Raw genomic sequence first — 21,520 nt, 5'->3', positions numbered from 1 at the left:
TCAATCATTTTATATTTTTTTGGAGGTTGTTCAATGATTTATGGTTTGCTTGAAAGTACTCGTAATTACAAGAAATAGATGCAGACGTTATTAGGTAGATTTCATAAGAAAGCTACCTAATATCTTTGTGTTTCACATCCCCCAGACCCCAAAACTACCATCAGCTCAAAAGTTTATATATATTTCACTTTCTGTAGACGCGATAACGGCCGTATTTTTGCGCCAATTGCCACTCTCAAATTGTTCCTTAGAAATAACTCGTCTCTAAATCTTGGTCTAGCATGTTAACAACCATTGGGGGGGGGGGGGGGGGTATGTCCGACCATGGGGGTGAAAATACGAAGGCTTTTTTTGGAAAAACAAAATATTTCTGTAACTTTCTTATTAAGTAAAATATAGAATTTGTTTAAAGTTCTTACTACTCATTGGATAAGGGTTTGAAAAAATGGAGTTTCGAAGACAAAAAAGAATCATACTTCCCTTAATAGGCACAGTATTGAATCGGTTTAAAGTGGTCGTTAGTCCTTTAAACATTACCTAAAACTTTCATCTGTAACAATTTTTTATATGACCAACCCTTACGGCAAGGAATGACCAAAATATTGCTGGAATTGTAAGAAGATGGAGCTTGTCGTATGCTAAACAAGTGAAACGTTTATATGCCACCATTGTCGTACTGAGTAAATTTGAAGTTTTTTTAACTATAAGGTGGAGATCTTTTTTATCCCCTACATCGCATCTGTGAAATCTACCTTCGCCTTCCGGCGTGCTGAAAGGGATTTTTTTTTTATCAGTTTTTTTATAAATTATTGAACTTAATTTTATTACTAATATTTGTCTTCAAAAAAATGATAGAACCTGAAGAAAAGTACCCTTTTATTAAAAATCTTTTCCCTTACCGATTAACCGTCATCGTAAAGAGGTTTACAAATTCGAAAAATATATAAAATTAAATCTTCAGATGATTAAAATTTTTCTTTGGAATTTACGCTTTCCTAGTCAAACAGTTTTTCAATTATTGGTTACTATTATAGCCATTCCTATATCAAAATTATAATTATTTAGAGACTATTTATTTATAACAGTGTGGCTATTTTTATAGCCACAATTATTCAGAAATAATTTTTTTATTTTATTAAAAATTGGTCAATCTATTAATGAAGTGATTAACATGCTAGTTCCTAGAAGAGTTAATCCAGGGTTTGATTCCCTGCAAAGGTAATTTTTTCATCTATTACTTTTCTGTTAAAATAAATGTGTTGCATGAAAGAAGAAAACAAAAACAAAAAATTTGTTTGAAAAAAGAAATGTATATTTTTCTAGATAAACAAAATAACAAAATGTCTGTAGTAATGAAAGTAAATATCATTACACCGGGTATGAAGAGGTAGTTAAAAAAACATTATTTTAAAATAATCGCAACATTTATCGTCGCAAAAAGAAAAAAGTGTAATTTAAAGGTCAAAATAATTTAGACTACAATGTAGGCTCCTGCTAATAAGACAACGAGCGGATAATTATTTTGTTGCGTGAGTTATTGAACATAACAGCACGGGTTCAAATTATTAATTATACCCTTTATTATATTAAAATAATAAAAGGTCATTTGCAAAGTATTAATGAATGTTTTTTTTTTTATTTCAGTATTATTTACATTTTGTTATGCAGGTAATAAAAACATGAGTTTTTTAATTTAAAACTAATAGATAGACCTGATAGAAATAGTTATTACTTGCTAATTGCCGATCACTAAATACTGTTGGATATACAACCATTAAATTTCACTACTATAAATGAAAAACGAGTTAAAAAAGTCATTTAGCTGAACATATATTTCAATGATTTTTGCATGTTTCACACAAAACTAAAGATGTGTTCAGTTAAAAAATAAAATGAATAATTTAATTTAATTTTCCTCACTTTTTTAATTTTTTTTAAACTGTAATTATGAATAGAAATTACATAAGCCAAAGTAAATCTCGTTGAAAAACCAACAGGATTATTAATCAAAAATTTTATCGGCAAAGATGAATTATATCTTATGTTGATAAATATAATTGTTTTTTCACTGCGTTCCCGGTTATTTACTTATGATTCAAATTTTTTTTTTTTTTTTGTATTTCATACGAAGATGTTTTCAATTAAATAGACTTTCTTTAAGATCAATAAGTATTCATTCAGTGTTGGATTGTACGTTTGTGGATTATTATTAATTTTAAAGAAGGTTATGTAGTACAAAATCTACCAAAAAAAAGGAATGTATTTTAGATACATATTTTTATTTTATACATTTATTTATAATTGTTAGTATAGAAATTTATCATGTAAGAAATTAGATCTATCAACAATTAAAATATCATTTCCATTATCGATTTCAACAATAATTCATTATAGTTTAAGAGATGCTACTATCTGTAGATTTTTTTTTTTTTTTTTTTGTCTTCAGTCATTTGACTGGTTTGATGCAGCTCTCCAAGATCCCCTATCTAGTGCTAGTCGTTTCATTTCAGTATACCCTCTACATCCTACATCCCCAACAATTTGTTTTACATACTCCAAACGTGGCCTGCCTACACAATTTTTCCCTTCTACCTGTCCTTCCAATATTAAAGCGACTATTCCAGGATGCCTTAGTATGTGGCCTATAAGTCTGTCTCTTCTTTTAACTATATTCTTCCAAATGCTTCTTTCTTCATCTATTTGCCGCAATACCTCTTCATTTGTCACTTTATCCACCCATCTGATTTTTAACATTCTCCTATAGCACCACATTTCAAAAGCTTCTAATCTTTTCTTCTCAGATACTCCGATTGTCCAAGTTTCACTTCCATATAAAGCGACACTCCAAACATACACTTTCAAAAATCTTTTCCTGACATTTAAATTAATTTTTGATGTAAACAAATTATATTTCTTACTGAAGGCTCGTTTAGCTTGTGCTATTCGGCATTTTATATCGCTCCTGCTTCGTCCATCTTTAGTAATTTTACTTCCCAAATAACAAAATTCTTCTACCTCCATAATCTTTTCTCCTCCTATTTTCACATTCAGTGGTCCATCTTTGTTATTTCTACTACATTTCATTACTTTTGTTTTGTTCTTGTTTATTTTCATGCGATAGTTCTTGCGTAGGACTTCATCTATGCCGTTCATTGTTTCTTCTAAATCCTTTTTACTCTCGGCTAGAATTACTATATCATCAGCAAATCGTAGCATCTTTATCTTTTCACCTTGTACTGTTACTCCGAATCTAAATTGTTCTTTAACATCATTAACTGCTAGTTCCATGTAAAGATTAAAAAGTAACGGAGATAGGGAACATCCTTGTCGGACTCCCTTTCTTATTAGGGCTTCTTTCTTATGTTCTTCAATTGTTATTGTTGCTGTTTGGTTCCTGTACATGTTAGCAATTGTTCTTCTATCTCTGTATTTGAACCCTAATTTTTTTAAAATGCTGAACATTTTATTCCAATCTACGTTATCGAAAGCCTTTTCTAGGTCTATAAACGCCAAGTATGTTGGTTTGTTTTTCTTTAATCTTCCTTCTACTATTAATCTGAGGCCTAAAATTGCTTCCCTTGTCCCTATACTTTTCCTGAAACCAAATTGGTCTTTTCCTAACACTTCTTCCACTCTCCTCTCAATTCTTCTGTATAAAATTCTAGTTAAGATTTTTGATGCATGACTAGTTAAACTAATTGTTCTGTATTCTTCACATTTATCTGCCCCTGCTTTCTTTGGTATCATAACTATAACACTTTTTTTGAAGTCTGACGGAAATTCCCCTTTTTCATAAATATTACACACCAGTTTGTATAATCTATCAATCGCTTCCTCACCTGCACTGCGCAGTAATTCTACAGGTATTCCGTCTATTCCAGGAGCCTTTCTGCCATTTAAATCTTTTAATGCTCTCTTAAATTCAGATCTCAGTATTGTTTCTCCCATTTCATCCTCCTCAACTTCTTCTTCTTCCTCTATAACACCATTTTCTAATTCATTTCCTCCGTATAACTCTTCAATATATTCCACCCATCTATCGACTTTACCTTTCGTATTATATATTGGTATACCATCTTTGTTTAACACATTATTAGATTTTAATTTATGTACCCCAAAATTTTCCTTAACTTTCCTGTATGCTCCGTCAATTTTACCAATGTTCATTTCTCTTTCCACTTCTGAACACTTTTCTTTAATCCACTCTTCTTTCGCCAGTTTGCATTTCCTATTTATAGCATTTCTTAATTGCCGATAGTTCTTTTTACTTTCTTCATCATTAGCATTCTTATATTTTCTACGTTCATCCATCAGCTGCAATATATCGTCTGAAACCCAAGGTTTTCTACCAGTTCTCTTTATTCCGCCTAAGTTTGCTTCTGCTGATTTAAGAATTTCCTTTTTAACATTCTCCCATTCTTCTTCTACATTTTCTACCATATCTTTTTTACTCAGACCTCTTGCGATGTCCTCCTCAAAAATCTTCTTTACCTCCTCTTCCTCAAGCTTCTCTAAATTCCACCGATTCATCTGACAACTTTTCTTCAGGTTTTTAAACCCCAATCTACATTTCATTATCACCAAATTATGGTCGCTATCAATGTCTGCTCCAGGGTAAGTTTTGCAGTCAACGAGTTGATTTCTAAATCTTTGCTTAACCATGATATAATCTATCTGATACCTTCCAGTATCGCCTGGCTTTTTCCAAGTGTATATTCTTCTATTATGATTTTTAAATTGGGTGTTGGCAATTACTAAATTATACTTCGTGCAAAACTCTATAAGTCGGTCCCCTCTTTCATTCCTTTTGCCCAGCCCGTATTCACCCACTATATTTCCTTCCTTGCCTTTTCCAATGCTTGCATTCCAATCTCCAACTATTATTAAATTTTCATCTCCTTTTACGTGTTTAATTGCTTCATCAATCTCTTCGTATACACACTCTACCTCATCATCATCATGGGCGCTTGTAGGCATATAAACGTTAACAATCGTTGTCGGTTTAGGTTTTGATTTTATCCTTATTACAATGATTCTATCGCTATGCGTTTTGAAATACTCCACTCTCCTCCCTATCTTCTTGTTCATCACGAAACCTACTCCTGCCTGCCCATTATTTGACGCTGAGTTAATTACTCTAAAATCACCTGACCAAAAGTCGCCTTCCTCTTCCCACCGAACCTCACTAATTCCTACTATATCCACATTCACCCTATCCATTTCCCTTTTTAAATTTTCTAGCCTACCAACCTTTTTTAAGCTTCTAACATTCCACGCTCCGACTCGTAGAATGTTATTTTTTAATTTTCTGGTGACCCCTTCCTTAGTAGTCCCCACCCGGAGATCCGAACGGGGGACTATTTTACCTCCGGAATATTTTACCTCCATTGTTGCTATGTGAAAATGCAGAGAGCCACATTTTCTTGGAAAAAAAGCAGCTGTAGTTTTCCATTGCTTTCAGCTGCGCAGTACTCAGAGGACTGAGTGATGTTGATATGGCCGTTTAAGTCATTGTGACTCACGCCCCTAACAACTACTGAAAGAGCTGCTGCCCTCTTTCAGGAATCATTCCTTAGTCTGGCTCTCAACAGATACCTCTCCGATATGGTTGCACCTTCGGTCCAGCTACTCTGTATCCCTGAGCACTCAAGCCCCCTCACCAACGGCAAGGTCTCATGATTCATAGAGGAGGATTATTATCTGTAGATAATAATTAAATTTCATGAACGGATTTGTTAACATGTGAATGTGTTTGTAAAACAGTAAATCTGTATCTCCTTGGATAATCAGTATTTTTTTCTGACGATTTTTTAAACTCACATGGTGCGGCCGGCATTCGCCTAAAAGACGTTACCTCAGCCGCACTTATGAGTCGTGGGGCTCACCCATGTTTGGAGCCCTATCAGGCCCCCAATCGGGATCCCCCTTAGATCACCAGAGTATCCTGACCTTCCACTTCTGGAAAGCCCCTCCCCAACAGGGCTACCTTTCCCTTTCCTACTTCTACTCAGGATCTGGTTATGTTCCCCACGCATGCCCCCGTCTAGCGCGCCCTTCCCGCATACCTTGAGGCTCCTTAATGCTTCATCGAACGCCCCGACTCAAACCACTCTTGCGTGTTATTTAAGCCAAGCCGCCCTCGGCAATAAGGCTGCCCCTAGCCTACACAATTCCTCGTTTCATCGTCCTGGCAATCTTACTTTTTTCGTGGATATTAAATCTACCTATTCATATCCACACTAGTCAATAATACACACACTCACTAGTCATATCCACACTCACTACTTTGAAACAAATAATCAAAATATATGTAAACAAAGTAAAATATAATCCTTTTTTTTAATAAAATGAAAACTGGCACAAATTATTTTTATAAATATCCGTCATAATTGAGTTATAATAAAGCAAGTTATTTAACTAATGATATGAATGCGTTGTTTTTTTTTCAAATTTAAAACATAAAAAGTGTTTGTAATCTATTGATATTTTAAAGAGATATGATAAATCAAATATATTAAACCAGAGATATTTTTAAACCAAATTTCATTAAAATATGTCAGTTTGAGGTAAGAAATTATGCGAAAAAATACAAACATGTAAAACAAAACAAAGAAATTTAAAAAATCGAAACTATTTTCAAAAAAGAGTTTCAGGGAATTGACAATCCATGAACATTCCAACCCCCGTATGGGAAGAACCCGCCTTCTGAGGATTCCGGTCGCCACAACCCCCTCAACATTAATTAATGGAGGTCGTCTTAGACCCTCTAACTGATTACATATCACAATCACTAGCCAGGCCTCAGTTGGGATGCCACCGATGTAAATGCTTCGGTAGACAGTTACATCAGTGAGTTTTGACTCAGTCTTTGCCTTTGCTGTAGGCTTCATTCGGATATCTCTGCTTACATCGTTGCCCTCTGAACTAAATAATCGAGTTCGCGGAAGACGAACCCCGCGCCTAGTTTAATACTTAAAGAAGCTGTGAGTGATTTTCTTATTGATACGAGTCTATTTCAATAAAACACACCATAAGAAATGTTTTTTGCAACAACGAAATTTAAACCTAGTTCCCTTAGCGATCTCAATGATCAATTTTAAGCATTTAACTTAAATTACAGCTACGGACTCCGGTCTGGTCTACCAGGGAGAAAAGGATAGACCTCCTACTCCCAATCAGCTCCATCGCAGGGTCCACATTTCGTAAAGACATTTTTCAGAGTTTATTCACATGAATTACACAGTTCAAATAGTTCCCAACTAAATTTTTGTAGTCGATCCAAGTAGCGACATGTCTCAGACAATCAGGAAACTATATAGTACGATGTCTGACGAGTGTATGTACAAAATTTTAACACGTTTCGTCACTCCAGTCTCGAGTTATATTCGGCCGCGTACGTTGTGTTCATGTGACCTTGTTCGAGCTCGCGACATAGAAGAGAGAAGCGCGATAGAATTTTGTGTTCTACTTCAAAAATCTTTCGTTGAAACTTATTCTATGATACAGCAAGCATTCGGTGATGAAGCCGCATCGCGAGTGGTGGAAGCGGTTTACAGACGGTAGAGAGTCGTTGGATAAACGAAGCGGGAGGTTGTCAGCAGCTGTTCACGACGAAAACGTTGCGAAAGTGCGTGCGCTCCTACTCGATCAACTTCACTTTACCCTTTGAGCCATAGCAGAAGAGCTAAACGTCGGTAAATATGCGGTACGTACAATTCTAACAGAAAAAATTAACCGCCGAAAGGTGTGCTCTCGTTTCATTCCACACTTCTTGACTAAAGAGCAAAAACAGGTGCATCTTTCTTGAGCTTAAGACTTCGTTGAAACTGCCGATAGCAACCTGAATTATTTTTAGACAATTGTAACTGGGGAAGAAAGATTGTGCTTCATGTATGATCCCCAAACGAAGCGTCAATTCGATATTTGGTTGAGTCCTAGAGCACAAAGACCGGCGAAAGTCAAGCCAAAAAATCAAGAGTGAAATGATGTTGATTGCATTTTTCAGCTCAAAGGGCCTGATCCATAATTAAGTTGTCCCAACTGGTCAAACCGTGAATTCTAAATTATATTTGAAAGTAATGAAACGCCTGATGCGTCGCATTCACCGAATCCGGCCGAGTACCTGGAAACGGGCAGTTGGACTCTTGCACGACAATGCCCCGACACACATGGCAACAGTTTTGACACGTTATTACGCCGCAAACCAAATATTGTCTTATCCCAACCGTCATATTCACCCGACTTGGCTCCAGCAGACCATTTTCTCTTCACGAAACTCAAGTTGAACATGAAAGGCCGCTTTTTCGATGAAATTCCGACAATTCAAAGGGCTTGTATGAAGCTGTTGAAGGCGATCCCACAAATTGATTTTTCCAGAGTGCTTGACGAGCTCTACCCCTACACGAGTGTATGAATAGAGAAGGTTACTATGTAGAGGGCTGATGTGAGTAAATTCGTTTATCTTTAAATCTGAATTTTTATTTTATTTAATTCGGGAACTTTTCAGACATAACACTATATGAAAATTAGAAACATAGTTTGCAATGCATAAAATACATACGAATGTATATTACTTTTATGGTTTTTAAAAATATGTACTGTTGTATATATAAAAGCATTTTAATTTGTGGTTTCAGCATTGAATTGCAACTAATTATAGTTGCATTAGGTTTCTTATAGAAGTTTTAATTATAGTAAAGTATGTGTAATCTTTTCAATCATATTACAAAGTCTTTATTTACCTGTAATCCAATAAAGTGACTAAGTTTCTAATTTCAACATACTATTTATTTTAAATGTGGAAAAAATAATTTTAATAAATTCAGCTGATTTTTATCATTTAAAAAAGTTATGTTATAATCAAATAAAAAATTGTTAGGTAAAATAAATTAAAAGGAAAATATAAAAAAATTCTGATATCAGTAAAAAATGTTGAAATTACGTTTTATTCAAGTAGTAAATATTGAAGTTAAAATTTTATTATATCATAAAAAACATGTTTTGACCTAAATATTTGTGTGACACCAATGTAATGAAACAATATTTCTACATGAACTTAAAATGCAAAGTTATTATATTTTATATATTTATATGCTACTTCCTACCCAAGCTTATAAAAGTTTACTTTAAATATTATACTTTAGAATTGCATATAGTAAAATTTTATCGTAGATTATCATATTACATTAGTTTTATTTCATACAAAGGATCGCATATTTTAGAAAGTAACTATTTTTCATTAGATTTTTTTTTGTTTAATGAAATAGTCAACAGTTATAAATTTAAAATAATTACCTTCTTCATATTTTGCTACCGGTTATTAAAGTTTTAATCATTCAATTTATAAACTGTAATATTCTTACTTCTTACTGGAAGTAAGAAGTTAATATATCAACAGTTGTAGTTTCTTAGAATTAAAATATAATATTTACATTTTATTTTTCTAACTTGTACGTTGCAATCTGTTCAACTAGTGAAAAATAAACAACCCTCTCAAGGCCCAGTGAGGTAAGGATGATAACATGTGAATGAAATATGTAATCTTGTAGAGACTCAGGCCACCCATTCCTAAGATATGTGGTTAATATTGATATCAAACCATGAATAGCCGGCCTCTATGGCGCAAGTGATTGGTCTCGGCCTTTCATCCAGAGGTCCCGGGTTCGAATCCCGGTTGGGCATGGCATTTTCACACACGCTACAAATCATCCTCTAAAGCAATATCTAACGGTGGTCCCGGAGGTTAAACAAACAAACAAAAAGTCATGAATATACCCACCGGGTTGGTCTAGTGGTGAACTCGTATTCGTAAATCAACTGATTTCGAAGTCGAGAGTTCCAACGATCAAATACTAGAAAAGGGATACTTTAATACGGATTTGAATACTAGATACTAGATACCGGTGTTCTTTGGTGGTTGGGTTTCAATTAACCACAAATCTGAGAAATGGTCGACCTGAGAGTGAGCAAGACTGCACTTCACTTACACTCATGCATATCATCCTCATTCATCCTCTGAAGTAATACCTGACGGTGATTCCCGTAGAATAAACAGGAAAAAAAATAAAAACATGAATATGATACCGGTATCCACTGTATAGTATTGAAATCCGTATAAAATCAATTAACTTTTACTAGAAATTGAACCTCAGAACCTTCGACTTTGAAAATCAGCTGTTAAACAATTGATTTGTGACAAATTAACCACTAGTCAAGTTCGGTGGTATAAAATATATTATGAATGATTATATTATCTCATTCTACTCAGAATAAACTTTAGTATATAACTTAAATTTTCTTTATCAGGTCCTATTCAGGGCCACCTTCTCCATCACGACCAATTAATCTGACATACTCGTATATACACAAAACATTGTTTACTGTATTTTTCCAGCAATTCGCTTCCATGATACTGAGTTTTAATAGTTCCCCTATACCTTACTTACAGTAAATGTAATCACTAGTGCAGTGAAAACTCCTTATTCAAGGTTTCGTTATTTTCGTTGTAAAATTTTGCCATGTCTTTTCTATAATTGCGGCAAAAATATTCCGCATTCGCGTACATTACATTATGTAGTGACATTAAAAAATAAAATCTTAAAAGATTTAATTGCCCAGGTAGAGTATGAACGTGAAGAGGTAGAAGATACGATCCCTAGGAAACAGTTAAATGTCAAAACGATTACCGAAGGTATTATAATCTATCCCATGATCTTATCCAGTTTTTATAAATGCTGATCTATCTTTGAATAGAAGCTTATCTTTAAGCGAAAAATTGAAGATTCCATGCAAGAATAATAGATGACTGTTGAAGAAATAGCCTACTTCCAGTATGTCCTTTTAAATGTTTTTACTTCCTTTTACGAAGTATTATACAACTAGTATAACACAAGAACAGGAAGTAGACATCTAGTTATATACCTCCCCTTTTGATTTGAAGCGACTTGACCAAAAGTGTCCAAAAAAGCCCAAAATCCAAATAATTTGTATTTTGGACTTTTTCTTAACTGCTATAATCAGCCCTCATTGAGAACTTTTCAACGATATATTATAAGTTATTTTCATTGTTTCCAGAGTTATAACCAAATAAAATTTTAATTAATAAAATATTTGGATCTTACAAGGGGAAGGCACATCGGTTCGAATCCGACTTCATTTCCTTTTTTTTAACTTTTTTTTTTAGTTAAATATATTGATGTATGACTAATTATTAAACTGTGATTAAAAAAAAGTGAAAAATTCAGAAGTTATACTAAAATAAAAATGTAAAATTTAAATAAAATAAAATGAAATTGTGTACATGAAGTCGGATTCGAACCGATGTTTGCATGGTTACTGATCCCAAACGTTCTCACTTAAACCACATAACTACTTGACCGTCGTGAAAAAAAATTAATATATAAACTAATACAGAATTTTGATTTAGAACCACAAAAAGATGTGATGCAATGTGGTCTCCACCACAATGCAATTGTGTAACTGTCTACTTTATTAAAGAGTTGGAGGATGGTATCTTACTTTCAAATGAAATAAGTTTAAATGAAGTGCGACAAAAAATGTGTGTATGTAAATTAATAGGCGTAGAAGGAATTGTGTGGTGTCCACATCACATTATTTTATTTTTATCAAATCGTTTACAACTACCAAATATACATAAAAAAAATACTGCAAAGTTAATATTTATAAATCTTATACTTTTACAAAAAACTTTTGTCATATAGCGACTGTCTGTGAGCAGTCATATCTTTCTACCCAATAGTTAATCTGACCGGCATTTTTAAATTGACAGTATTTATGAAATGTCGTTACACGTGTGTACTGAATAGAAAGAAATTTTAGTGCAAAATCTTAAAAATAAAAAAAAACATATTTTAATTGCAAATGTAGAAAGACAAAATGTTAGAAGGGTAAGTAATATTCTATTTGCATAATCAAAATTTGTTTGAATAGTTATCCTGTTACATTATTAATAGATTAAGGAATGAAAATAAGTGCAGTTTTAAACCTGTAAAAAAAATTGCAGACGATGTTGGTTATTTCAGTGTTTCTTTAGGTGATGTAGAACTAAACTAATTTAGTTCTATTTAGAGATAACTTTATTTTTTTTATACTTTAATCATGAATCTAATTTTTAAAAATGGCTTGTGAGGAAGGTGTTATTCTAGAATTCAAAGCCATGATATATGAAACTTGTTTTTAATAAAGTAAAAAAAAATGAAATAAAAAAATTTTGGAATGCATTATTAGAATTTAATTTTGTTCTAAGATTATAGCTTTTGTTTGTACAGAAAAAGCAAACAAGAAAAAATAAATTATTCCAGCGTACTTTTCTTTTGTAAACACAAATTGTGTATTTTGCACGTCTTTTGTTCCTTCTTGTGTTAGACAGAAAATAAATAAGATGTATTTCCAGAAAAGGATAAAAAATATAAAATTACAGTATATATTTTTCCGATCCCGTGCACAAAAATGTGTATAAATTAGAATTATAAGCGACGGAGGGTTAAATGCAATATTATCATGATTATCAAGCCCCAGAAAATGTAAAATGTATAATGTAAGGGAGTAAATTTCTCAATAATTAAAATATCATTGCCATTATTGTTTTCATAAATAATTAATGATAGTTTATGAGAAGTAACTATCTGTAGATAATAGTTTAATTTGATGAGAAGGTTAGTTAACGTGTGAAATAAAATATAGAAATCTTAATTAGATTATTTTAGCTATACCTACAAAAACGACAAACTTAGTTATGGAAAATAAAAAGAGAAATCTATAAATTTCTTATGACACTATAATTCAGCTCGAATAAAGATGTAATAATTGTATTACGAAATACTGTTATTTTTAAATCGTTAAAGAATTTTGACGATGCAGAACATTTCAGGGTAGTTGATTCACCTCAAATCTTGGAGAACTTACAGATCTAATATATGCAGTCGCTAAAACGACTGCATATACAAGATCTGGATAATAACGTCCACGCTGTTATTCAGGAAGTTAACTCCAAAACAAATCACATGTTTGTTCAGTCTCGTTTTGTATCTTGTACTGAATCGCCCTATCGAACGTTTTCCAATTCCGGATAATCGTGTAAGTCAGTGTTTTTCACAAACCACGGCTTTTCTGTTATATTTCTCAATGGTTTGTTCTGGAATCGCTGTACGACTTCGATGTTACTCTCGCTTGTCGTAACCCACAGTTGGATTCCGTTGGACCAAATCGATTTCAGGATCGCTGTGATCCTGGATAATTATATAATTGTTGATTAGATAATAATAGTTACAACTCCCTGCCTAGTAACCAGCACATCTCCCTGAACTTAATGTTAAACTGCGTCCTTTTCTTCCTGACATGACTCCTCCACGACAGATGACGAACTGGATGAAGTCCTAGGTGTTCAACGCCGTTAGCAAGCGGGATGAAATCGCGTGTATGCTGAACTCATCAATATTCTTCATTTCGTCTTGCCACTAACTTTTGTTGGTTGTTTGATTTGTTTTACTCTATCTTTGTTTGATTGATAAGACTTTTTTTGGTGTTTTCTTTGCCTTTTATGTTCTGAATTTTGGAATTTGATCTATGGGTTTTAGAAATTATCTTTGTATGTACTTATTTATGTTTACTGTGTGTATGTATGTGTGTGCGTGTGTGTGTGTGTGTGTGTGTGGGTATACTGCATAGATGTGTATACCCATATACACTTTTCTTATATCCATATAAATAGTATTGAGGTGTTTAAATTAGAATTAATTTTAAATTTTCTGTCTTATTATAAGTTTATATACAAATATATATTTTTTATCGTATCTGTTTTAATTCATGTCAATTTAAAATATTAACACTAAAATAAATTCAGAACGTTTGGGTATTTTTATGCCTTTTTTCAGACCGTAGTTGGCACTCAATCTCAGGTGAAGTAATCTCTGCTTCAGTGAATCAGAAAAAATTCTCTTCCACCTGTGTCAAAAAAAGGGTAACACATATTATTTTTTATTTAAAAAATATATTAATACCTAATTTGAATACGTCATGTATTTTCTCAAATCGTCATACATTCATTTGATACTTGAGTAATTAAAATTACCTGTTTGGTAAATACTATATTACAAACAAGAATTCATCCAAGTTTTTCAGAAGTAGTTTAGATAATGCTACATAGAGGAGAAGCTCTTAGTAAATACTATTAAGAATAGAAAAGAGAAAATCTTCCATTGTATTATTCTAATGATATTTTATAAAATATGATGTGGACAATACATGAATTCCTTGTACACGCAATATTGTATTATGTTCAAGGAAAATGGCCCTAACAATTTCCTTACCATTTTATATTAGTTTATATAGATATTAATTTTATTTCTTGTCGCTCAAGTAGATATGTGGGGTAAGTAAGAACGTGTCGGATCCGAAGTAATGCACACATCGGTTCAAATCCGACTTCATATACATATATTTTTTTTAACTTTTTTTAAAATTTAATTATATTGCTCTATTAATAATTTAACTTCTGATTATAAAGATGCCTGAATTAAAATGAAAAGTTGATAAAATTTTATTTCATGATATCATCCGATTTCTTTTCATAATTTTTTTTTTATATTGATATTATTGCATTATTATTTATTGTTAAGAACTTTTTTTTGCAATCAGAGGTTAATAATTATTAATAATAAATATTTTAAATTTAAAAAAATAAAGTTAAAAAAAATATATATATACATGAAGTTGAATTCGAACCGATGTGCCATCCGCTTGTAAGATCCAAATATTTCATTAATTAAAACCTTATTTGGTTGTAACTCTGGAACAAATGAAAATAAGTACCACTATGATATATCGTTGAAATGCTCTCAACGAGAGCTTATTACTACAGTTAAAAAAGTCCAAAATCCTAAAGATTCAAAAATCTCGCTACACATTTTTAGCCCAGTAGATTGCAATCAGAAATAGAAGTGCACTACTTAATGTTACAACAGTCCTAAAGACAAAACTTAAACATTCTATGGCTAATCGTTTTGAGTTACGCGAGATATATACGTACGTACAGACGTCACGCCGAAACTAGTCAAAATGGATTCAGGGATGGTCAAAATGGATATTTCCATTGAAATCTGAACACTGAAATTATTCGCGATTACAATACTTCCTTTACTTACAAGGAAGTAAAAATCACTAGATAAATATAATTTATTTTCAATTAAGTAATTGTCATTTTATATAATTGTCTTAATTATGTAATTACTTGCAGTTATTTTTCAACACTTTCATTATAAATTTAAATTTTAAAAAGTTTGTAAGTAGAATTAATTTGTTTCAATTGATAAAGCAACAATTAGATTAATAACTATATAAATCATAGTTAAAAAAAAGAAAGTTAATTGAAAACATTCTCTGTTTGTTTATCTTTTTAAATTTTAAACTTGAAAGTAGGACAACTTCGATCAATGGATTAAAGGTCACCAATCACTTTTAAGTACAAATCTACTGAAAAAGAATTAAGTTTTTTTTCTGTGAACATTCAGTTACAATTAGCCACTTGGGCCCAATTAATAGAGCTTTCGAGGAAGTTACAGTCCTGAAATAAATCAGGTAACAAGGACAACACACATTCGAAAAAAATTATCTCTCAATTCTTCTTTATTACTTTTTCTGAATTCGTTTATTAAATATTTTAGTTTTACTTAAAAGTAATTATTTTCTATAATATGTTTTATTTTATATTATTTGTCTTTTTCTAATAATCTATTCAGCCTTACTTTCGATTTTTTATATGTTAAGGGATGTTTTTTCTTCTATTTTGGTATGGTATTTCTTTGGTTTGACAATGCAAGAAATCATTGCAAATAAATATTGCTATTGAAGGATTTCAAATCCATGAGAAGAAAAACAGAAAATTATTATTTTAAAATTTTAATTTGAAGTTAAACAAAAATTATTTTGTCAAAAAATGTGTAAGTTAATTATAAAATATTAATCTATTATTTAAGAATATCAGTTACTTTAAGATGATAACTTTGTTAAAAATATTCAAGATAGAGAATTATAAAAACTTCTGAAATATTTATATAAGAAAAGTAGAATATTCGAAATTAAATATTTATGTATTTAATTTGCAAACCAATTCTCTCTTAAAAAGCAGATAACGAGTACATTCACCTCAAGTAAACTACTTGTAGTACCGGGTTAATCTTAGCTACGTTTCACCACATCCACGTGAAATGGCGGTTGGGAAATGAGCTTCCACGGAAGGCAAGCTCAAAGCTGTCTGTGACTTTAATCCCAGAGGGTGTTAAGGCCAAGTGGGTTGAAACGCTCAGAAATGGTTAGTTAAGGGAGGGTCACCATTTATTCCTCGATATTGTACAACCCTTAATGCTATACAGATTAGGTTTCTCGCAGTCATACAGTGAGAATAAGCTAGCGTAGAGAAAATGTTATCCCTAAAATTTAACCTAAATCTTAACATGAAAATCTCTTTATAATATTATGCATATCCATTGCCAGTTTACGGTAGATAGATGATTTAAATGTTTCTCAATAACCATAGAAAGACATATAAACACTCCCTACCGTACTATGATAAGCATACATACATTATTTTCAGGTCGCATTTAATTAAATGTATATATCCGCATGCTAAGCACGCGCATGCACGTACGCGCTTAGATCTTTGAACTACCTGCGTGGAATTTAACGAAATTATACGTCTCGGATTCGTTAAATTTGTACTGTTTAATTAATCAGATGTTATTGTATTGTCATTTAAAATAAATAAACAAAATTGAGATGAAGTAACACTTTAAATCATTACATAAAACTTGTACTGAAAATTTTACCCAATTATTTAATATATTACTTCTTCTAAAAAGGAAACATTAATCTGCACTTTGTCAAAATTACTTTTGCAAGTGTAACTATGTTTAAAACATCTGAGATCAGATACAAGTGGTAATAATCAGTTATATTTTTTTTTAAATAATGACGTTTAATACGAAGCTAGTCTCTGTGATAAAGTGAAGATTTTATATGAAAGTTTAATTACCACATTTCGAAGGACTTGGTATGATAATATTTATTAAGTTATTCGGTTTTGGAAGATAATAACGGAAAGTTTTAACGAAAAAAAAAGAGAAATATTAAATTATGACTGATTATAATAGTTTGTTTTTACGATGGAATATAAGTCATTAAAAAATAATACCTTTTTCAATTAATGAATATATTTTAACGTCTTTCTTAGTAGCTGACATAATACGGTTATTCAAATATTCAAATACATACAGAAATACCGTATATGATAAAGGAAGATATTCTTTAGCCTTTTTTATTATAATTTTATCACTGGAGAAAAGGTTTAAATAAAATTCATAGTTTTATTCAGCATTAATGGGTATAATTTTGTGCCTAGTTTTTTTTTTCTGAAAAATTGCTTTATCTAAATTTTGAACGAAAATTATATACATAGTAATAATATTACGTTTTGTATTTATATACAAAATAAAAATGAGATTGTATGTTTTTAAGATTTTTCAATTATTATATTTAACTCACTTTATTTTGCAGTCTGTCAAAGAATTCATATTCTATTATATTTTTATAGAAAGGTTATTTGCAAAAACGGTTCTACAAAAAGATTTTTAATCTTATAATAGTTTGCTTTTTAGTAAAATTACTTTTTAATAATTATAATACATGTAACTCTCACAAACTGTTATTACTTTACTGATTTCTATTATTTATTTGTTTGTTATTTCTTATGTTACCCAATTCGCTACTAACATTAAATGATATCACCTATTTAGTTCAAGTTTTTTAAATGAATACCTATCAAAAATTTGTTTTACTAATTTATAATTTCGTTTCTTTAACTATAATGTAAGTTAAATTAAGATACTGTTAAACCCGGTGACAGTTCTTATCATAAAATGGAAATAAACATTACCGCTGTAAATCCGGTCGTATCTAGGGAGAAGGTAAATTTTACCTTCACATACTTTAGAATGTTTAGAATTTAGTGGGGAAATTTTTTCTAAGAAAATAACGGTGGAAATTTGATTTATTGCCTGACACTTAATCTATATTAACACAAGATATATATGTTTGTATATTTTCTGCTTTTCCTTTCATGATAAACAGATTTGGAAAAATGAATCGTGAATAATTTTTTCGTAAAAGATATATGAAATATTTTAAAAATTGTATTACAAACATAAAAGAGAACTTTAAATATTTTCTTTGGCCGGTTTCTTTGATTTACAAAGGTCTTTTATCTGATAAACAGATTGGCTTTAAACATTCAGACATTTACGTACGTACTGTTAAAAAAGATAAATGCATCGCCCATCAGTTTAATATCTTCATTTAGAAGAGTTTTTAAAGCTAACGCATTATTTGAAGATAAATATTAATATTTTATTTGTTTATTCATTAAAATCTGTTTGAAAGTACATTTCCTTTAAAAAATGTCCTACGTAGAGTTTGGATAAACAGAATAATCCTTAGCCAACATATTTTCAGAAAAGTCAGGTATTATTTTACAGATTAATTACCTAATTATTACTGCAAGGAAGTAAAATATATATAAAAAAATACTTATTGAAAAAAGTTAAAATTTCTGAAGCTGAATTGTGATGTACGTAGATTCAAAACTAAACGAAAAATACACAGTTTAATTAAAATTAAAAATTTTATTTTTATCAAAATGGACTGTCAAGTAAAGGTTAGCGGTTTATTTTAATGGAAAGTCCAGCATAGAGAAACACTTTTTTTTAACATAAAACAAACTTCTAAAAGCCGCGCTGAGAATAAAAAAGATCAATACTTCTTTACAAGAGGTCATATTAAATTTGGCGATGAATTAAAATAACTACCAAATATAACTACGAATTAGGAGTTATCGTCAAAATATGAAATTTAATAATATATTAAAAATTGTTATTATTATTATTATTTTACTTATAGTAGGAATCGTTGAAGACTTTTTTTTTTTTTTTTTTTACTTAATTGTTTTGTTTGTTTTTTTTTGTTATTTTACATCTATTATGTACATATATAATGAATTAGTTTACAAGAAACAATAACTAACAGAAACCATTCACAAGAAAATTAAATGCGACATGTCGAACATCATAATAAAAATAAAAAACGGAACGCAGCGAAATAATAGACTGCCTTCTAATGTAACATAAAATTCTAGAGTGGAAATATATAAATTTTTTTTAATAAGTTTTTCAACAAATCCTCTATATTTTGGCGAAAAAATATTTTATAGATCTAACTGACTGAGTACTTTTCTATAAAGTCAACTCCTAAAAAATGATCACTTTAAAAATATGAAATATCCTCAGCTTCTAACTGCAAATATACATTTGTTTCGTTTAAAAACTCTTGCAATTAATTTTTGAAATAATTTTACAACAGGATAACCAACTTCTTTATAAAAAAAACAAGAAAATTAGAGTTTCAATCTCTTGTTAACAGAATTGTTTAATAATATTCTCATATTGGTATGTTACTTTTGAATTTATTTGTTTGATTTTTATAATACACATTGTTTAGACTAAATTTAATATATGTTATTGAAATAAAAAATAATTTATCATTAATTTTTATACTTCGTTTGATCAATCCTAAAATCACAAGAATTTCTGCAATAGGGAACTACTTATATTTAACTGTAGTATAAGATTTAAAATAAACATAAAAATTAAAAGATAGAACGAAACGATCTATAGTACCTATAATCAATATTTTTAGCTATTTTTCTTCAAGAAACTCGAATCGAAAAATGTTTTCATTTGCAGCTTACAACATAGATAGATCAAATAAATATCATATTGTAATATTTTTTAGTACTAAGCGCTACCGTGTTCTATACGTTATTTGAGTATCGGTCTAGGTTAGTACGGCAATCTATCCGGAGTTACCATCCGAATTCGAATCCCAAACTGGCATGGCATTTTCGCACACTAAAATATTATCATTTCATCTCATCCTCTGACGCAATCCCTAACGGTGGTCCCGGAGACTTAAAAATAAGTTACTAAGGCGAAACATCCAATAAGCCCTACTATACTTTCTACGAGTTACTATCTCTCTTAATAAACTATCGAAACAGTGAATTAACCAATGAAAAGTAGAAAGTAACAGTTATAACTCTTTCGCGTGCTTTGAGTAGTTAGGCATATCAACGCAATATTAAAATTTCATATATAATCTTCAGTTCTAATTTCACGGAATTCAAAAGAGAAGGAAGGTTCCTCTTGTTTTGATACTAATAAGTGTACATATGTTCTCTCAATGATTGGGTGGGGAATTCTTTGAGATTGTCACTTAGGGGGGGGGGTGGTGATGTAAGACCGTTGTTCCGGTGGGGGAGTCGCTTGGGTGTTCCGTTCTTGATGCCATTAGTGGCGAGGCATCAAGACCGGAATCCCGGTGGGTGATTCCCTTTTGGCAGCTACTCATTAGAGGCATGGTAAACAAGAAAAGACCGAGTCCCGGCTACTTGGGCGGGTTCTTGTACCCTTCCAAGGTAGTTTGAGGCGCTGGCACCCCTTGGATCTAAGTTTATGCTTAGTTGCGGATTCTGATACGAGGGACGGGTAAAAATAAAATTTAAAAAAATGTATTTTATTATGTTTTAAGTTGTCTAGAGAGTACAGTCGCAGTGTAAAGGAGATTTGACAGGTAACAAGTGTTTGACGTACTGCCTGTACTTCAACTACTGATATGACAAATATTAGTCAAATTTGTTTAGCAACATTGAATATAATTCTGTCGGTTGACTATTTAACTAATTTAATCGGATTAATTATACCTACCTCTGTTAAGACAGTTTCAGTAAAGCATTACTATTATAAACCATTCCATCATTACTATAATCAATCAGGTAATCCATCCAGCTATTCATAGCTTAAAAGAATTCGTAACCCATGCGAATTAAATATTTAAAATATATGAATGAGGCGTGCATAATTAATAGCTAGTTTTTCAACTGTTCTTAGACATTTCCTATTTTGTGTCAGTCCATATTGTTAAATTACGTTTTGATTTCACAAATGTTTTACAAATCTATTTTACATAATATATCTTGGACAACCGGAATACCTGAGAAGAAAAGTTAGAAGCTTTTGAAATGTGGTGCTATAGGAGAATGTTAAAAATCAGATGGTTGGATAAAGTGACAAATGAAGAGGTGTTGCGGCAAATTGATGAAGAAAGAAGCATTTGGAAAAATATAGTTAAAAGAAGAGACAGACTTATAGCCCACATATAAGCCATCCTGGAATAGTCGCTTTGATATTGGAGGACAGGTAGAAAGGAAAAATTGTGCAGGCAGGCAACGTTTGGAATATATAAATTAAATTGTTAGGGATGTAGGATGCAAGTGGGTATACCGAAATGAAACGACTGGCACTAGATAAGGAATCTTGGAGAGCTGCATCAAACCAGTAAAATGACTGAAGAAAAAAAAATTGTTTGTAACTATCCCCCTCAGCCACCTCACTGTATA

This window comes from Lycorma delicatula, chromosome 6, assembly GCF_047948215.1.
Source record: "Lycorma delicatula isolate Av1 chromosome 6, ASM4794821v1, whole genome shotgun sequence".
NCBI lineage: Eukaryota > Metazoa > Arthropoda > Insecta > Hemiptera > Fulgoridae > Lycorma > Lycorma delicatula.
Note: the sequence above shows the minus strand (reverse complement) of the source record.